Here is a 19,569-nt window from a genome sequence, read left to right as displayed (position 1 = left end):
ATTTTATGGATTATACTGGATGTATTCTCTAAGCACAGATGTTACCACAGTGATCAGATACTCCTAAATATAACTTAGTCAATACTTAGCCCAGTGGCAACCAACGGTGTGTTGGAAAGTTATCAGTCATGTACTTTTTTTCCCCAATAAAAGTACTGATACTCATCTTCACAAACAAATTAGATTTTGGGGAGAAAAATACGCTCTGTTTGTTTAGTTGATGTTTGGCATTTGGCACAATAGATTTCATTTTTACTGAGGTATATACATCTGTACACAAGTGGTTTACTGGCTAATAACATGTAGGTCTGTCCAATAATAAGCACACAGGCACAGGCATACTAGTCATAAACTTTACCTCTCACGCAAATACACAGCGTGAAAGAAGAACAGATCACCTCAAATATAGCCTTGAGCTGTCAAACACAAAAGGGCTGACACCAACAGAAAGAGTTACAGATACAGATGTAAGCCACCAAATTCCAGGCATATAGAAATGGGATACAAGGAGAAATTACACTTAGACGTGTCACTGCATTACATATTCCACTAAAAAAATTCAATAAAGATAAATGTGACTTTCCAAACTCGGACGTAGCAGGTTGTGCTCTCTCTCTCTCTCTCTCCCATAAACTTCTAGCACTGCTCTTAAATCATTGTTAATCATGTTAGACAGCCTGATAGACAGACAGACAGACAGTCAGACAGACCCTACACTTCTTGTACTTACTTCAGTCACCCTCTCTCTCTCCCTCTCCTGAGAGTGTTAAGCCCGAAGTCTTTGCTCTTCCAGTCGCCTACAGAGTAATCCCACAGTGTACACCCAAATATGCCTGCTTCCTCACTTCACCGACTTCAATCGACTCTGCCCCAGTTTCCAAGTTCAGCTTACTCTAACTAGTATAGAACACAAAGTTCTTTGAACCATCTGGTAAGTACACCAAGCCAACAGGGTTTCCTCTGTCTCAGAGAGAGAAAAAAAATAAGAAAGGAAAAAAAGGCGTACTGTGTTGAGGCTCTAAACCACTGATCTTCTTCTGGAACTTGGTTATAATACAGCGAGGCCTTTCGCAATGCAACACAAGGCAACGCAAGGGGCACAAGAAAACTGTTCCTAATAAAATATGTCAATATTTGTCGTGAGCTTGGGGAGGAATTCTCGTGTGTTGAACTGGTATTTGCCTGAGCTGCTTGCTAGTCTGTTGGCTATTTTACAATTTTTATTTAGTTACTGTTGCCCCCAAGCCAAAATCAACTACTATGCTGAAGTGAAACTACATTTTGCCTAGCTATCCATTTTCTGTTTTCCATACCCCCTTTTTGACCCTCACTGTGTGGAAATGAAAGTGAAACATCACTCGTTATCCATTTCCTCCCTAACATAGGCCCTGTCTGAGACTACAGTTAATCCATAGCTCATTCAGTTATACATGTTCCCGACTTTCACTTTAGTAAAATATCCAAAAAGGACAAAAAATGAAGATCTGACACTTATTTCATGCAGTGTATGATTTCTTAGGCACTGATAACATTTTGTGGTTATATTCTACAGTGCTACAGTTTTTTAACCTCCTATCTAACCTCTCAATCCTTTTATTTCATGCCCAGAAGTGCAAGGAAATGCACGCATGCACACACGCATATGTCAATGGGGCTACCCCCTTGTATATGCCTTTCCAAGTAAAACTATAGACATTTTATACAGAGAGAACCACTATACTTAAGTAAATCATAATCAATGCTATGTCTGTCCACCATAATTTTTTTCTTTCACTTTGGTTATTTCTTTTTAATACAACATCTATAATCAATTTTCAATCTCCAATATTTCAAATACAGGATATATTACAGGGGCGGGGTCCAGAGATATTTTCTGACAGTCTTCCAAATTATCTTTGTTGATCCAACCTCCATTTTTGACCCTCTTCCAACAGAAAAAAATAGATACCCATCAATGTAAACTTGAAAATCTGACCGTCTTCCAGAAGACCCAGAAGACGGCCTAAATCCGCCCCTGTATTAAGCTTGTAATAGAGGCCTCCCAGAGTTAAAGTTTACAGTGTACCATAAGCATGTACAGTAATTATCTAGTTGGCCTTATTCATGCATCACCAATGTGGTCTGCTGGGCCCCACAACTGTATAACCAATGGTTGCCAGTATGTCTGGTTACCAATGGGTGGGTGATAAATGAAGTATATAACCACATCCAACAAATGGACGTGCCTGCAGAAGACAGGGTTATTGTCATATCAGGTCAGGTCCCAGATGTTTTATAGTGGGAGTGAAAGAATGCTTTAGAAAAGAAGATGACGTTTGGAACAAATATTGATAAGGTTCCAAACATCGATAAAGATCAAGGTCAAATATTATTCCTTGTCTGTAACGAGTATGTCAAACCCTGATAAGCTTCAAGATACCAAATGTTTGTGAAGTTTGAGATAATGTTTTGATGATTTATGACCCCTGCAAACAAACAATGAAATATCTTCAGCATACCTGGTAGAACCTTTAAAATATATACTGGTACAGCTGTATCACTTAGGGCTCATTCCCATTGAAAATTTTGGTCTAGGTAGCTTGATCCAACTTCCTAGGGACTCTCCCTGAATGTTATCAATTTAACAGACTTAGACCCCATTTCCAGAGATTAGATCGATCTACTTTAGATCGACCTAACTCCCTGGGGGTTCATGCTAAATTGCTGTCAGCCGAGCAGACACGAAAGTTAATTACCCCCTTACAGCTTGTAGTAGGCGGGACGGACATTTAAGCTGGATTATCTGACAGTAATCTAGTGAGACTCCCCGCAGGGATAGATCGATCTAAAAGCTCTGAGAATACAGCCTAACACACCTCCTGTTGACAGTGAGTAGAATACAGAAAAGCTGGTGATTATATGAGTATATTAAACGCAAGACAAGGATCGATCAACGAAGACCAATAGTTTCAGTGGAATGAGCCCTTAAATTTAACACTCAATGCAAAATCCCTTTACTCCAATCCCAGCCAGCTGATTAACATACAATAAGACCTAATGGGAATATGACAGATGATATATATATAACAAGGGTCACACACCCTGATAAAACCACAAAAAGTCTGCCAAATGTCAGAGAAGATGTAGCACCAATTATCCCATCTGTCACCCCGTAACAGAACATGATCTGATGGCATTAAAATATTTGATTTTCTTTTTCATCATCTTAAAAAGAAAATATATTTTAGAAAGAGACAAACAGAAGACACTAATGGCATTAATTAAAATCCACTGGATGAAACTTTTTTTATCTGGAGTAAGCAGATCATTTTAAGGAAATATGAAAAACCAGAAATTAATTATTTTTCCTGCTTGTTGTTAAAAATGTATCAATTGATCCAAAGACATATGGTTACTAAAAAAAAAAAGACCCAAAATTATGTTATAAATTCTCATGAAAGCAAGTATTATTATTATTATAATGATAATTATTATTATTATTATTACTCTTACCTGGTAAAAAATTTTCAAGAAAAATCAAAGCACTTCCAATTATTTCAAATACCAGTTGTCCAACTACACAGAATTTTCCTTATCTGATTCTACATGTAGTTCGAAAATCACCCGAATAACTCGGTTACACTTCTAAGTAAAGATCTGAATTTATTCACCCCCTCCAGCTGGCAGACTGGATGTATTTAATATGTCATGGAGAAAGCATTGGCGCCTTGAATATATACACACCTCAAGGTTAATCTATAGTACCAGAAATATATATCAAAAAGGCACATTTACACACGTAAAACTGGACTGTGCTGAGAACAATGTCAGAACCAAATAACAGTACCAGAAATATATACATAAAAAAGGAACAATTACACAAATAAAACTGGACTTTGCTGAGAATAAAGTCAGAACTAAATAGCAGATCGCAGTATCATGGGTTTGTTGCATCATCTTATAAACAGGGACCCATATATGGAAAGGATATTAAAACTGCATTAAAGCCATTCTAAAAATGAGTCACTGGATATGGGATAAATAAGAAACACTGTGCAGAGACAGTATAAAACTTTCATCTGACCTCTGACCTTTTCCCTGAGGGAATATCTAACCAGGGCTTTTATTGTTTGTTAGATGAGGAAAAGGTCAAAAAACAACATGCACTGGTCAACAAGAGCAAGTAATTACGATTATGAATTATGAGAGTCGTGCTCTGTTATGAATAATATACCTCAAACTTCATTCCCTTGTCAACTGGCCAAGTCTAAATTCCTACACAAACAAAATTTTAAGAAGTTCTATGTTTCTTTTGAAGTTCTGCACTATCTAACACAACTACTGACCAATACCGTATAAGTTATTTATTTAGGACCTTTGGTTTGGGTGATTGGTTGTTGGTATTACTGATATAAAGTCAAGATTTTCATGAAGGGAGGGTATGGTTTACCACTCAGAGCTTGAGTCACATCCGCCCTTGAGGAGTGGTTCCTCAAATATTGTGATGTTAGCTCAGGCCAATCTGACCAGAGAGGATTAAGGACTGACCATATTTTAATGACCCCTAGTACAACCGGTTGACCATACCCTGCTATAACAGTGAAAATCTTCCCAAAGACCTCGTACAAATATTATATTTGGTCTTTACTTCTACCACCCAATGAATGTTCTTTAAACAAATGGCAGTAAATGAAAAAATACATAATAAAAAAAAAGTAGTAAGTTTTATTTTTTCTTTAAAACAAGTGTAATTCAACCTACAGAAATAGTGTAAAAAGTGCAAAAGATTCTTCTTCATTCCTTAAATTTGACTTTGCTTGGGTGGGGATGGGGATTGATGTGCCAAGTGAGGGTCTCTCTCTCTCTCTCTCTCTCTCTCTCTCTCAAAGCACCTCTTGACTTTACCTGTGACAAGTCACACAGTCAACTTTCCCCGAGTCAAGTGAGTGCAGAAACCAAACACATATTGTGCAACAGATTGTGTAACGTACCCTTTTCTCCCCTCCAGTGTAATCCAGAGGTAATGTTGGACAGTTATTGAAAGGCGTCCCATTAGAGTGTGTGTGCTTTACTGTCATAAAAGTCTGTTTTCTCGTCATACCAGCTTACCCCCGTCTTACCTAAAGAATTCACTGAAAGAGTCAGCAGACAGAAAATAACCGCAGGTATTTGTTCTCTAAGGCTTCGTTCACATGGAATGTCTATTTTCTAAAAATCTATTTTCTATTTGCGGTATCTTATGATCACGGTCTGTGCACTGAATATCCCGCCGCGTAATTACTGGCAGCGGGAGCCAATTACTTATAGTAACTTATAGTAACTGGCTCGCGCTGCCAGTAATTACGCCGCGGGATATTCAGTGCACAGACCGTGATCATAAGACATACCGCGAATAGAAAATAGAATTTAGAAAAAAGACATTGCATGTGAACGAAGCCTAAGTCTATGAAGTCTGAGAACGCATTCAGAACAGTGGACTAACAGATCTTCGGATCAAATGTGGACGACCCATTAGAATACTTGTTGTGTAATCTCCGAGAGGAATCTATTCAGTGTGTATTAGAGAATTACGCGGCAATCTTTTAACTGGGTTGCCATGTTTGATCAGCGGTTCTGTTAGTCCACTGTTGCGAATGTTGTCTAAGCGAAAACTTGAGGGAGGGGGGGGGGGAGTAGAGGGGGGTTCCCTATTTAAAAGCAAGGGTATTCCTCAGTTAGGTCAGCAGAAATTAGACTACATTTGAATTCCAATTTGATCAATCTTAACACATCTACATAATGGAAGGTCCCAATTTTTATTAATCAACTTCCCTAACTTGGTAAACCTGCATGGCAAGCCTCAAGAGGAAATAGAAATGTTTTGGTTAAATAGTTTATTATTTTTCTTCAGACAGTTTCCAGACAGGAGTCAAACTGCATCTTAATAAATAGGTAACAACAACAGCATCTTCTATTCATCTTGGGTGGTTGCGTGTAAAACCGTAGTCAGGTTTAACAAAAGAATTTTAGCCCAGAAATTAGCCTAAACTTTTAAAAAGACCAAACATTTGGTCTACTTTATTTCAAGAAATAATAAAGACTTAATTTTTTTAATGTAATTGAGCAAAAAAATTATCAAACTTTCAGATATTTGTGGTGCTTTTACTGCATACAGCAGAACTACAGAGAAGCCTTTTCTTTTTAATTTAGTTGCTACCACTCACTAGGAGTGTTCTAATTTTAAGAAATTATGACTTAAAAAATACAGTATCTGTAAAATTCACAATCTTCCCCTATTGAAAAGATCAAATAAATACCATAATCCATAGTTGTCCACTATAACTGAGCACTTGTTTGAATCATATTAATCCTGCCTGTATTGTCTTAAAAAATAGTCAATATTCCTATCACTGATTTGTCTTTAGTCAAAGTAGATTAAAATTTTAGTCTAAAAGTTTGACCAAATTTCTGAGTCACAGATGTTTTGTGAAAGAAAAGCCATGCCCTGATTATAGTACATTGTCCTCTGTCATAAAATAATACTTGTCATATCACAAGCCACAAAATTTAAGGTCAAAGTCTTTTTATGACTTCAGTCCATAATAATGTGACATAAAGATGACCTATGTCTGGTGTCCTCCATCTTCAGAAGGTCATTCTGTCACCCGATTCAATTACAGCCCATATACTATAAGCGGCAATGTATAATGCATGGGCCAGTGACAAAAGGTTAGTATCAATTTATTCTTCTTCAATGGCAACTGGCTATTCAAATTCACTCACCTGTTAACACGAAAAAAAAAATTGAGGAAGGTGAAACAGGGTCAAGATACCTTTTTATTAGTTCATGTTTAAGTGAATTCTCAAGGGTCTTCTTCAATGTCATTGTCAATTTGACCTTTTTTGTATTTTGTCCATATCAAACAAAATCTCATTATAATATCTTCATTATTATTTTAATTACCTTCTTGGTTTTTTTAAGTATGTCATACAGCAGAGGGCTACTTTAAAATGGATTTATCCTTAAATCAACTTAAATTCGATTCAACTGAAATTAATGATTTTATTTCTTGTCACTTAAGAAAATCAGTTCTTAGAACTATGAAATTCCATTTTCAGAATATTAAGAATGACAGTAATAAGTTGAATTATCTTTTAATCACCAGATTCTATTTATCTTTTTGTGTTTTAAAAACTAATTTTGCAATTTGGCCAAGTTGCTTTGCTCTCTGAGCAATTTCATTGATTTTTCCTTTATTTGATTTTTGTGTAAAGATACAATGACACCCCCAGTGAAAGAACAGAAATCATTTCTAAAGGTGACAACTTCTATGGGAAAACGCAGTAAATATTACCACCTATCAACCAAGGCAGCAAATGTTACTCTTTTGAGCACTTGTTAAGGTTGTTAAGGGTGGTGTCACAAAACTGAGGGTCCTTGTGACAGAAAGTCCGCCCTCCATATAGTTACAATGGTTAGGGTTAGTCTGGCCTAAGTGGGTCAAAATCTAGGGCGAGGCCAACCTGTACAACGTAATGGGAAGCAGACTTTGTTATGGGGGGCTTTCTGGTACAAGACAGTGGCACCAACAGAGAGCCTCGTTGGTCACAATACACATGATTCGTATTGGTCAAGCGCGGGTGTGTGCGATAGTGCAGTAACACCAGTTTGTTTAAGTCAGTGAAAGGTTGTACCAGGTTCCAATTTAAGGCATCATAAAAACTTTGGGAAAAAAAACCTTTAGTGCTCAAGCTCCCCACAGTACTGGTACCAGTAGCCTGTGCTATATCCATTATAGTTGTCACCCAGTATGTTTTTTTTTTTTTTTGTATTACATTTAAAATGAATATAAGGGAAATATATTCTACAGTTTATTTAAAAAGAATGCTTTTTTAGTTTATTATGGGTCAGATGTTACAAGTTCATTGTATGGATCGGAAGTTAAACATTTCTCCAGTAAAATGACACCCCTAAGCTTATTCTGCAGAAATATATATAATTTCATATCATTTTTTATCAAAATGGTTTCTATTCATCATAAACTGAACAACAGATGTCCAGTACAGATGTAATATGTTTGACATTTCGGTTCTTGCTTCCCCTACTGGCTCTGACAAGTAATTATTCAAACTCGTTTCTTTTTTTTTTCTGTTTTCAGAGATACCACTGCCACAACAGAAGGTCGACTTTGGGTTTGTGGCAGAGCACAGACTTTCCTTAATCTTTCAGAACTTACAAGTGTAGGCAATCCCACAGAATATTCTGAGAATCCTTTCTGAAACAGTCATAATATGTAAACCTGGATTTACAACTCAAACAAGTGCACAAGAGACATACGTAAGCCTTCTTTCTTTTCCCTTTTCAAAGGAATCACTAACAAGTCTTACTAGAGGCAATTTACAGAAAAGAAACGTCTTTTATCGAAACACTAAATTAGTGAAAACTTGAGGATTATTGGCTTTTAAAGCCCCAATAATGTGAACAATTTAGCAAATCTTAATTGCTACAATGTAATTACGGCTTAAAAAATACTAACAAAGGTCTTAGACAAGCAACCATCTAGCTATATTTTGGGCTCCCTAATTCAATTCTGGATGGTCTTTTTTTTTTCAGATTTTTATCACTGGAACTAATGGAACCAAGGCATTCTATGGTAGTAAGAAAAGCATTTAATTTGGCTAAACTCCTGCTGCTAGCAGATGAAAGATGAGAGATAAAAAGCAACAAGTATTAAGTAATAAGAACCTCTACTAGTAAATATAAATTTCTCCTGACATTTACCACAAAATATTTCATGTTTGGCAGTGGTTACCATATGAATGGCTAATATTTGCCCCTGTAATCTGCTGAAAAGATTCCACTTAAATTTTATGATGTGGGATTGGCTAGAAACAATACCAGGCCTAAGGTTATCTAATACAATAGTACCTTAACTAATAAAGGAAACGCAATATCCAATATGATGTTCCATATTTACTCGCCATGCACGAAGTAATGAAGCCATTACCTACTACCTTGAAACCTGTTTCAAATATTTACATGCTGTATAGCATGAACTCAGTATGAACTGTATTTAATATGGAAAACTTGTCTTACTGATATCTTCTTCCAACAAGTAACCCCAGATGAACTTGGAGAGTTTATCGTTGCTGTTATCTTTCAGATTGGTCCCCCCCCCCAAAAAAAAAAAAAAAAAATCTAAAATATAATAATTGCATGTTATGATACCTTTTCAGGTTTTAAGCATTCTCAATAGGATATTTTTTGTAATTTTGTTTATTTTATTAATAATTACCTTTTTCAGACTGGTTTACAGATTCTAAAATTCCTGCAAATATATTAGAACAAATCTGGTGTTTTTCACAATAGTTTACATTTATCTTGGGCCCATTTTTTCAATAAAACCATAAATGAAGAACACAATACAATTGACAAGAGTTTTTGATTTTGCTCACATATGGCTGACACCACGATGCCTCCCACACTCCATATAATACTAGCAATTTGTGATCACATTTTCCAGCTTTTTGTATCATGACAATACATATAGTAATATATAAGCCAAAAGTCTCTCTCTCTCTCTCGTTTTTTTTTCCCCTCAAACCAAAAGATTTATGATTCAGCAAGACATAACTTAAGGCATATTAAAATGCCTTCTTTCTTACTTTTTTTAAAAGTTACTTCATAAAAGCAGTACAACTTGGCCCCTTTTTCATCTGTTTTGGCCCTGCTTCTGCATGATATATCATAACCGCAGCCCAGACAGCCTAATTTCTTGAGGAATGTAAAAGAGGAGGATATAAGTTTCAAAGTTTCCAATTCACTGACGGGAAATATCCACATTAAGAGATCACAGACGTTTTTTCCACTTGAGAGGAAAAAGCTTTTTAAGGGAGTAAAAAAGTACAATCTTTTCATTTGTTTTAAGAATGATTACAGCAGTTCCGGTGGTTGGTGTTTTAATTTGAAGCAAAGTCACAAGTGGCTTTCAATGTTAAGATCGCAACAAGTTTTTTTTTTCTTTTGAAATTTCAAAAATTGAAGTAAATGAAGGCTAATTTCATGTTTTTTTTTTTTTTTTTTTGGAGAGTATTATTTTCTTATTGATGTTGCATGTCTGAGTTATCCATTTGCCAAAGATAGGAAAAAAACAACATGCCAAATCAGAGCCAAAGTTATCTTTGAACTCTCTCGCCTATACTATGTTTCAAATAAATACTCAAATCAATTTTCAGATCCAAATCACAATTTAACCAAGTCCAAAAAATATTTTCAAACAACTCCAGCTTATGCAGTAACATTCAGTCAAAAGGGAACAATTTAACACTTTTCTTAGCGTACGCATGCCTTAGAGTACCACTCCAAGTTTAAAATCTCTCTAGAAAAAACTTTCTAGAACATGGTCTGGAGATCCCAGACGAGCATTCCAGACTACAACCTTCCACATCAGTTCTTTTATCAAATTGCTCTATGGAAACCACCACGGTAGATAAACATTGGTGGTTTTTAGTTTCAAGAAGCAAGAAAATACAGCCATTCCTGCATAAAATTGAGTTGCAGTGACCTCAAGTTTTTTTGGCTACCATATGAGAGCTCTCAATGGTACTGACAAGAACCAGATGGTTTTTCTAGGGGCCTTTTTCTACTGAAGAGAGTATATATGGCAGTCCTCTCTCAGTCACTTTTGACAGTAACCAGGACTCTAGCCAGCAATTAAAAGGGGTGTCTTTTTTTTTTTTTTTGAAAAAATGAAACTTTTGCACCCTTTCATTTGGCTGATCACACTTTAAAAATGGCACAGAACTTGGATTAAATTTGGATTCAGAGCAGACCTTCTTTCTACCAAAAAGGTAGATCTTTCTTACACCCAGCACCCCCCCCCCCCTTACAGGCCCCTGGTAACACTAACAGACAATTGGGGGGGGGGGGGTAAAGAGAGAGAGAGAGGAAGAGGGGGATATAGAATAGCCAAAAATTTGTTCCAGAAGATATAGCCATAATGAAACTTTCCACAATTTCAAGACTTATCGCTGACAATAGTCCGTTGGATTTAAGTTAGAACCTTTAAGACACAACTGGTAGACCACCGGAGTTCAAATCTATTGGAATGGAGTTTGATCCTACTTTTGATATTTTTCCCACAAATTAACTGTCATTTATTCAAAAGAGCATATATCCAAAGTTCCTTTTCAGATGTGCACATTTTAGAACTTCTAGCCATTAGAAGTCTTATCACTTAGACTTTTGCAATTTCATCATTTGTGGTTTTAAGTTGCCTTGGGTGAACCAGCAAGATACAAAAAAACTTTGCCAAAAGACACCTTAAAGCACTTTGCTCTTTTTCTTAAATATTTTATCATTTCATGGTTGTCTTCATCTCTGCTATTTTAAGAAAGAAAAACCCACAATTGCTTCAACAGGCCATTTTAGAACCTCATTGTGTGTCAAATACTTTACTTCTTCATGCGAAGCATGTCTTGTGTAAATTCCAACTGATCAGCCAACATAATTTTTTTCAGTATGACTTCATGAAGAAAATGTGTGCAAGTTACATAGGTATAATTTAATTTTCCAGATGGGTTTAGTTTTATATTGTATATGGTTCAATAATTCATGTAACATTGAAAACAGTGAGTGTGTACTTAAATCCAACTTTTTTTCAAAATCAAATGATCTAACCAAATTGCATAGCAATTTACAAGGTGAGTAATTTAGTAGATTTGTTATAATATCATTTTTTTTTCAAGATTTATCACTTTAAGTTTCTTACAAAAAAACATCCTCTGAAATGAATCTGATTTTCAAGAACTTTTTAATAATCCTTTTATCAAATATGGGTAACAAAACACCATTTCGGAAACATTGCATCATTTTTATTCAAATTTATTAGAAGGTAATCATCACACATGTAAAAATATAGCCACCTCATTCCTGCTAAACAAACTCAGATCTACAGGTATCTTAGCACTGTACCTAATTACTCTCTCCCTTTACCAAAAACCTACCAGCAGGTACTTGGGATGTTTATGTTAACACAGACATCGAGTAACAGCTGGGTTATCTGTTGAGACTTGGCATCAGACACTTATAATAATATTCTTAGATCACAATCTCAAGGTCTTCCCTACTCTATAATGATAAGATTTTGGTTTGGTGGAGCGCTAAAAATAAAACACTGCAGGTGAAGAAAATTCAAAGAGTTCTTGGAGAAAAGTTTTATCACTGTTCTGATTCAAAACTGATTCAGTTCTGTGTCAAAATTTATGCAAGTCAAGTCCAGAATCTAAACTGTATGGATGGATATGTTACCTGCCACGCCCTGAAATATCACCTTATAAAGGATCAAGATGTCGCATTGCCACATATACCATAAATGTGATATATCACATAAAATAACATCAGAATGATATTCATATCATATGATATCAAACTAAGAGATGGTCTGATGTAGGGTCTGATAAAAGATACATCATTTAGTGGTATATGTAACTAAATAGCAACAAAGTGATATCTATATCACATGATATCCAACTGAATGACTATGTGATATATATAGTGACTGACATGACACTTAAGTGATAAAGATCTTTATCACATGATATCCAACAAGGTGACGATGTGTTATATAGTGAATAATATGACATCCGAGTGATATCTTATATCACATGAGATCCAACTGGCTGTTGGTGTGATATAAAGTATATATAGTATATATAGTATGATATGACATCTGAGTGATATTTTTTTATCACATGAGATCCAACTGGCTGTTGGTGTGATATAAAGTATATATAGTAATAGTATGATATGACATCTAAGTGATATTTATATTTATCAAGTGACATCTAAGTGATATTTTTATCACATGAGATCCAACTGGCTGTTGGTGTGATATATCAGGGGCAGAGCCAGAGATATTTTCTGACAGTCTTCCAAATTATCTTTATTGATCCATCCTCTATTTTTGACTGTCTTTCGAAAAAAAAATTAGATACCTGTCATTGTTAACTTGGAAAGTTGACCATCTTCTGGAAGACCCAGAAGGCGGTCTCAATCCACCCCTGTATATAGTGACAATATTTCACCAAAGTGATAAAAATGCTGTTAATTCTGGCATGTTACCTGATGTTGCACAGGATTGATGTAATCACACTTAAAAGCACAGCTTTACCAACAGTATGATCCATTAATAAATCTTACATAACATATTACTGACATAATTACACTTAATAGCATACCTAACATGGTCGTCAAAGTTAATGCTTAATATCGCTGGCTTTGGCCTGAACATGGTTCTTTTTATTGATTCTTGAAGCCTTAAATATTTTTCATCTTAGCTGTGCTTCAGGTTTTTTTCCATATCTTTAATCAATATGACAGTCACGTTGGTTCATTCAACATTTTCATGACCCTACTCCACCCCTACACCAGTGCCACCCACTATAAAATTTATCTGAGATGTTGGTCCAACTAAATTTCTCTCATCAAGTCTGAGTACTTGATTCACTAGAAATTTTATGTATCAAAAATATGTATAAATCACTAAAAAAATTTTTTTTCAAATATTAAGATTACCCTTAACACAATGATAAAATGGTAGCAACCTGAAGGCATCTTAGGCTCCCTTAGGATACCATTTTTCCTAAACCAATCCCGTGATGAAATTTTCAACACAATATTCAATCTTCAACAGGTCAAGATAATAAATAATTTGTTGATGCTTTCCATCATCACTTTGAAGTGATGGCATCCTATCACTCAGTGTAAATATTCTCAGCTGCCAAATCAGATGCCCAGATAATGTAATGCTATAGGCCAATGTGAGCCGGGATAACTTGGCATAAACTTCAAATATATAGGCACAAAAATCATATTTCCAAATAGCATATGTGGTGTTTTGACTGCATAGAATACAAGTATAGAGTAGCCTGCTTTTTCATTTAGTTGCTATTGCTCAACAGAAATGATCTATAATTTCAAGAAACTGACTTAAAAATTGCAAGATCCGTAAAATTCACAATTTTCCCTAATGAAAAGATCAAGTTATTTCTGAACTAATGGTGGACTAGCAGTTTATGGCAGAATAACCCCAGAAGATATTTCTTAGCTATGCTCCTTCACCACCTTCCTAAAAAAATCCAATGAAGTCTATTGTCGCAAATTTTACATAGCAGCAACAATAAGGGAGCAAAATTGCAATGCTACAAATTTGCAGCATTTTTCTTCCCCACCTTTTTTGACAGATTTTTGGATATCTCCCCACCCCTGGTAAAATATGAAGATAACAAACAAACAAACAAACAAACAAAAAAAAAAAAAAACAACTTATTCTTATCATATGGGTGGGGTGTCTCTATCCTGACACCTTTTCCCACAGCCAAGGTATGTCCACATTAATCAATGCCCAGGTATTGACGTCTTGTAATCTGTGCCGCACAGACTCCAAATTATGACATACCTTTATAGATTAATTATTTCCGTTCATACAGCCAAAGGTCCTTCACAAGTGGAAGAAAATGACAGAAACGATTGATATATACATTGGGTTGATAAATGCAAATAAATGACATGCGAATGGTAGGAATTTATGAGGAATCATATCTTCATAACATGGGGATCATCTAAGATGTAGCTAAATCTTTGTGACTTAGTAAAAATTCAAGCGAGATTTGGCGGAATTTTGGAGGATCCCCATTGATACACAATGTGATAACCAATTCAAATAACTCGTATGAGAATACAAATAAACTGTATAAGAATACAAATAAATCGTATAAGAATACAAATTTATGAGCAGCAACTATCTCTCCATATAACTGTGAAAAATAAGTGGCAAGTTGCAAATATCGCTGATGAGCGCGTTAAAAATGCAGCCATACTGGTAGGATGCAGCAGCTGTCTTTATAAAGTAACACATGTAAACCACCTGGATCTGCCCACTCTGATGGCTAAAGCATCTGGCCACAAATATAACATTCCATATAGAATACTATACATAAGGGACCTATTTTCTCACCCATGTTTCATCTTTTCGTATAGAGAATTCATATAAGTGCAAAAAAACACATAATAATACAGGTGCACAAGCTTGTGCATTGACACTCAGTTTACACCATCATGATAAGTCATAGATTACTGTTAATTAACGCGCATTCATAAGCGCACATGCAGAAACATACATAATATCTCACACACAAACCTCTCCAATCCACTCACACATACACAAGAAGAAATGCATACACACTCAAATATACCTCTAACTCACCCATTTAATAACACATACACACAGAAATGCATCAGCATGCACACACATATCAGTACACATATGCGCACATGCACACACACATATACACACACACGCACACACACGCAGACTTACCCTTTGCGCCGAGTACTGACTCGGAATCAGGTCAGGCTGGTAATAAGATTGTGATCTGCCCGGGAACCTGCCAGCATACGCAGCCATTGAAATACCACAGTCTCCTCCCTCAGTAAAAATCTTCCTCCAATTTCACTTCCCCTCTTCTCCTCCGTTCAGGCCAGTCTGCGTCCACTCTATCAGTGTCCAGTCCAGTAAATGACCACAGAGCCCCACTGATTAGAGTCAGATACTGGTGTTGTTAGCGTGGGAGATATGTGCTATGCCTAGACTGGCACTGACACAGTAGAGAGAATTTTCAGGATTTACGCACTGGGAAACACTCGCTGGCCTTGAGGGTAGAGAAGTGCATGTACTAGACTATACTATACACAGCTAAGTGTGTACGTATATATATATATGTCATGTGCTTGTGTGTATATAGAGAGAAAGGCAGCTTTGTGGACCCAGACGCAAGGAGGAATTGTATTATGATGCCCCACAGCTCACAACACATACATGTTATGCTTGGCTGAGGTGAAATCGTTAGACCGTGCACACGTTCCACACCCCGAGATTCCACACCATTCAGCTCACACGCACACACACTCTCTCTCTCTCTCACACATTCACTTAAGACTTCTCTTTACATGCATTTACTTTATAACAGCCAGATCTAGGGGGCAGAAAGCAGAACCAGCTAGCTTCCACGCCATAGTAAACACAGCATATGAACTCGGAGCTGTATATTTGCACAAGTGGCTGAGTACAAATGCCAAGCAGGCCAGGCTGGGTATGAAGTTATTATTTATTCATGACCAGGGCCACATGCTAAGGGATCCTTTGGCTGCAGTGGATAGGAGGCTTATGTATTGATAAAAAAATCATCCTTATCCAAATTCCCTAAGCTGGATGTTTCTATTCTGATTTGGTTATGGATTATGAAAAATGTGACCTTTCACCTACTCTTTTTTTTTTTACTCTGAGGCATTCCTTCCTACATATGCTTGTATCTAATATTGAGAGAGAGAGCGAGAGAGAGATAGTGAGAGAGAGAGAGAGAGAGGGAGGGGCAGGATATGCTTAGATTTAGCTGGATATTCACTTAGCCTTTAAGGCAAAATTAACTAGCCTAAGGGCATAAATTATCCACACGAGCATCTAAAGTGACCATTACACACATATATATATATATAGTGCACCATAAATAATTCAGTAGCACACCTTGCTCACATATGAAACCATCACTCAGTAACATATAACTTTAGATATAACCTTATCAAACACCCCTATCCTGCCCTGACTATTTACAGGCAAAACTGCACCATAAGCACCTTCCGAATATTACCAAATGTATTAGTTGTACACCATTTTATGAATTTTTGCCCAAATGTATTTGCCAATCAAACTATAGAATGCACAGGTGAAGACAGAAATCCAAAAATAGTCACTAGAAAATACACCCCCATATTACCTTTTCACTGAACAACAGCCACTGGTTTTCAACAGATTCTATTAAAAATCAAATACATTCAACTTATTCTTAACTTCATATCATATTAAGAATTACCATTTTTGGATATGCCCCCCCCCCCCCCCCCCCGGCAGAAAAAACTCTGATTCCAACTCACCATTCTAAAACTTCAAGAGTTTTAAAATTAGAAACAAAAAACGTAACTTGAAAAAATACACCCAATTTCTTTTGCTCGATATATAGTGCTAAGCTGGCACAACATTTGCCGGCAATATCAAACAACTTGCCCTTTACAACCTTACTCGAAATAAACTCGACTATTTCTCTGAATGAACCAACAGATTTTCCAGAATATTTATGGCAGCTTTGGCCATGATATGGTGCAGAGTTGAAAAATCTACACTCACAACTGTCCCATTACCATTCATATTACGTTCATTTCTTCTGATTTATGTTGACCAGAGTGATGCAAATTTACCCCAGCATATTGCCTTGTGGGAGTTTACACAGAGTCAACTGGATCGTACAGTGTGGGAGCTGGCCCGTAGCCAGGGGAGATCGAAAGAACTCCCCTTTTTGATGGGAAAAGGTACCCTCGGAATAAAATTTTAGCTAGGTACATAAAGGTTTCATGGTAAAAGGTCCACTTTTCCAGAAAAAAGAACCCTGTATTGATATTGCTGGCTGTGGGCCTAAGGAGTTTACACAGAGTCAACTGGATCACACCTAGTGGGGGTTTACAAACAGTCAACTGGATCATATAAAGTAGTAATTTACACAGATTCAATTGGATTATATATAGTGGGAGTTTACACAGAGTCAACTGGATCATATGTGGCGGGGGGGGGGGGGGTTACACAAACTTAACTGGATCCTATATAGTGGGAGTTTACACAGAGTCAACTGGATTATAATCATCTCTGAGGAAACTGAGTGTATGTGTGTGAGCATGCCTGCACACATGCAGGCATGGGCATGCATGACTATGTTTAAACTGGGATAACCACACATTCTAAAATTATCAACATGTTGCTGCAATTTATTTAAGAAATCTTACCTTTGAGTCATTTTCATTTCTTACAATGGGGGATAAAAAAAAAACCCTGATACCAGACAACCAAAGAAAAGCAATGAATTAAAAAGATATCTGAATGTTTAAAAAAGATCTAGTTCTAGATATATGCATTCTGCAAATTCTTCCCACCCTTTATTCAAGATTTCTAAAATCTTCAATCTACAGTCTTCGGGCTGTATGATTCAGTTCAATGAAATTTTTCACAACATATCAAGGCGTTTGGAGATCTACGACTCTGGCTGGCCCTATTTTCTGCAGAATGTAATGCCAGCAGCCATTTGAAACCACAGTTATCTCTATACTACAAGCAACCAGTGGCAAACTACCAAATTATTATATATCCATGCTATTGTTCCTTCTGTGCACTCCTCCCATCAGGTGGGATCTCCGTGTTAACACAATGCAGGAGACACGGCATGTCTCAGCTTGGCTGGCTGTCGAAAATTCAAGATAAGAGCGCCTCATGTTTTTTTCTATTGTTTGGCTGTTAATAATCTATGACTTAAGATGAAAGTTCAGTTTTTTTTTTAAACATGGAGTTTGCTGTGCAAATTAACATATATTATGAATCAACAGTCTGATTATCATTGGTTCTCTCTCTCTCACACACGCGCGCGCGCTCACACACATTTCCTTTCTCACACACACAAACATACTGTCTCTCCTTTTTGTGCCCCTTTCGTTCTCTCTCTCTCTCTCACACACACAAACACTCTCTCTCTGTCTCTCTCACACACACTCTCTCTCTCTCTCTCTCTCTCTCTCTCTCTCCTTTTTTCTTTCTCTCACACACTCTTTCTTTCTCCCTCCTTCCTTCTCTCCCTTAACACACACACAGTACCAGTACTAACCTGTGTTCACCTCTCTCTCTGCTATACACTGGATACCACAGTGCACCAGAGTATCCAGAAATAAGCCAACTTCTCTATGCACTGCTTCTTTTAATATGTAATACAGAAGAGGTGAACACAAGGAGCCTCTTGAACAGAACTCCGGCTCTCTTGGCTAATGTGTTCCCACTTGGTTTACTTTCAATTTGCGGCTTTAATAGACCATAATTTGCCTTGAAATTAAGTGTCTTGGGGTTAAGGGGGGTAACTTGTACCAATCCAAAAACATAACTGAATCAACACTTTGTTCACAGACTCTGTTGGAAGGGGCTCAAAATAGGTTTTTGGCAGTGAGTAATCCACATTTGAGCCTCAGGAGGATACAAAAGAGGGAACCTGGTCATCCACTCAGCGATAAATTAGGTACAAAAACAAATTACCTTTGCTTAAGAAAATGTGGCTAAAAATATGATAGTCTTATCCAGTTATTTTCTGTTGGCATGCTAGCCCCCCCCCCTTTTTGGCTAATTTCCTCCCCCCTGTGGAACCTTTGTTTGTTAATTCACCTGGATTCCTTCCCATCTTTTTTTTTTTTTTTGTGAGTCTCCTATTTTTGACAACCTCATTTGTTTTCCTCAATTTAACCAGATAACCTTTTTTCAAAGTCATCTTTTCCTCTTCATTCTAACGACCTTCATTTATGCAACTAAATGCTTGCAACTGTAACTGAACGCCCCGAAGACATGTTACAGTGGATATTGTATTTCTTGTTACCTATTTATTTACCTCTCTTTTTTTTTGCAATTCAGTTCTGGCACCTTCTAATTTCAGAGTCAATATCATTCAATGTCTTCAGTAACTCTATTTGCATTC

The 19,569-nt window shown here is 36.6% G+C and overlaps 1 protein-coding gene and 1 long non-coding RNA gene across 12 annotated transcripts in view; one reads left to right on the top strand and one right to left on the bottom strand.

The window, feature by feature from the left end:
- LOC106166097 (RNA-binding motif, single-stranded-interacting protein 2) overlaps nt 1-19,569 on the bottom strand; it is a 110,998-nt gene that overhangs the window by 74,218 nt on the left and 17,211 nt on the right. The window lies entirely within an intron of this gene.
- LOC147761744 (uncharacterized) lies at nt 8,123-9,121 on the top strand. The gene is made up of 2 exons (XR_015334837.1): nt 8,123-8,296; nt 8,573-9,121. It is a non-coding gene; the product is annotated as an uncharacterized LOC147761744 (long non-coding RNA).

The sequence above is a fragment of the Lingula anatina genome, chromosome 5, assembly GCF_051362555.1.
Source record: "Lingula anatina isolate TDL-2025a chromosome 5, LinAna3.0, whole genome shotgun sequence".
NCBI classification, from domain to species: Eukaryota; Metazoa; Brachiopoda; class Lingulata; order Lingulida; family Lingulidae; genus Lingula; species Lingula anatina.
This window is presented reverse-complemented; position numbering and strand designations above follow the sequence as displayed.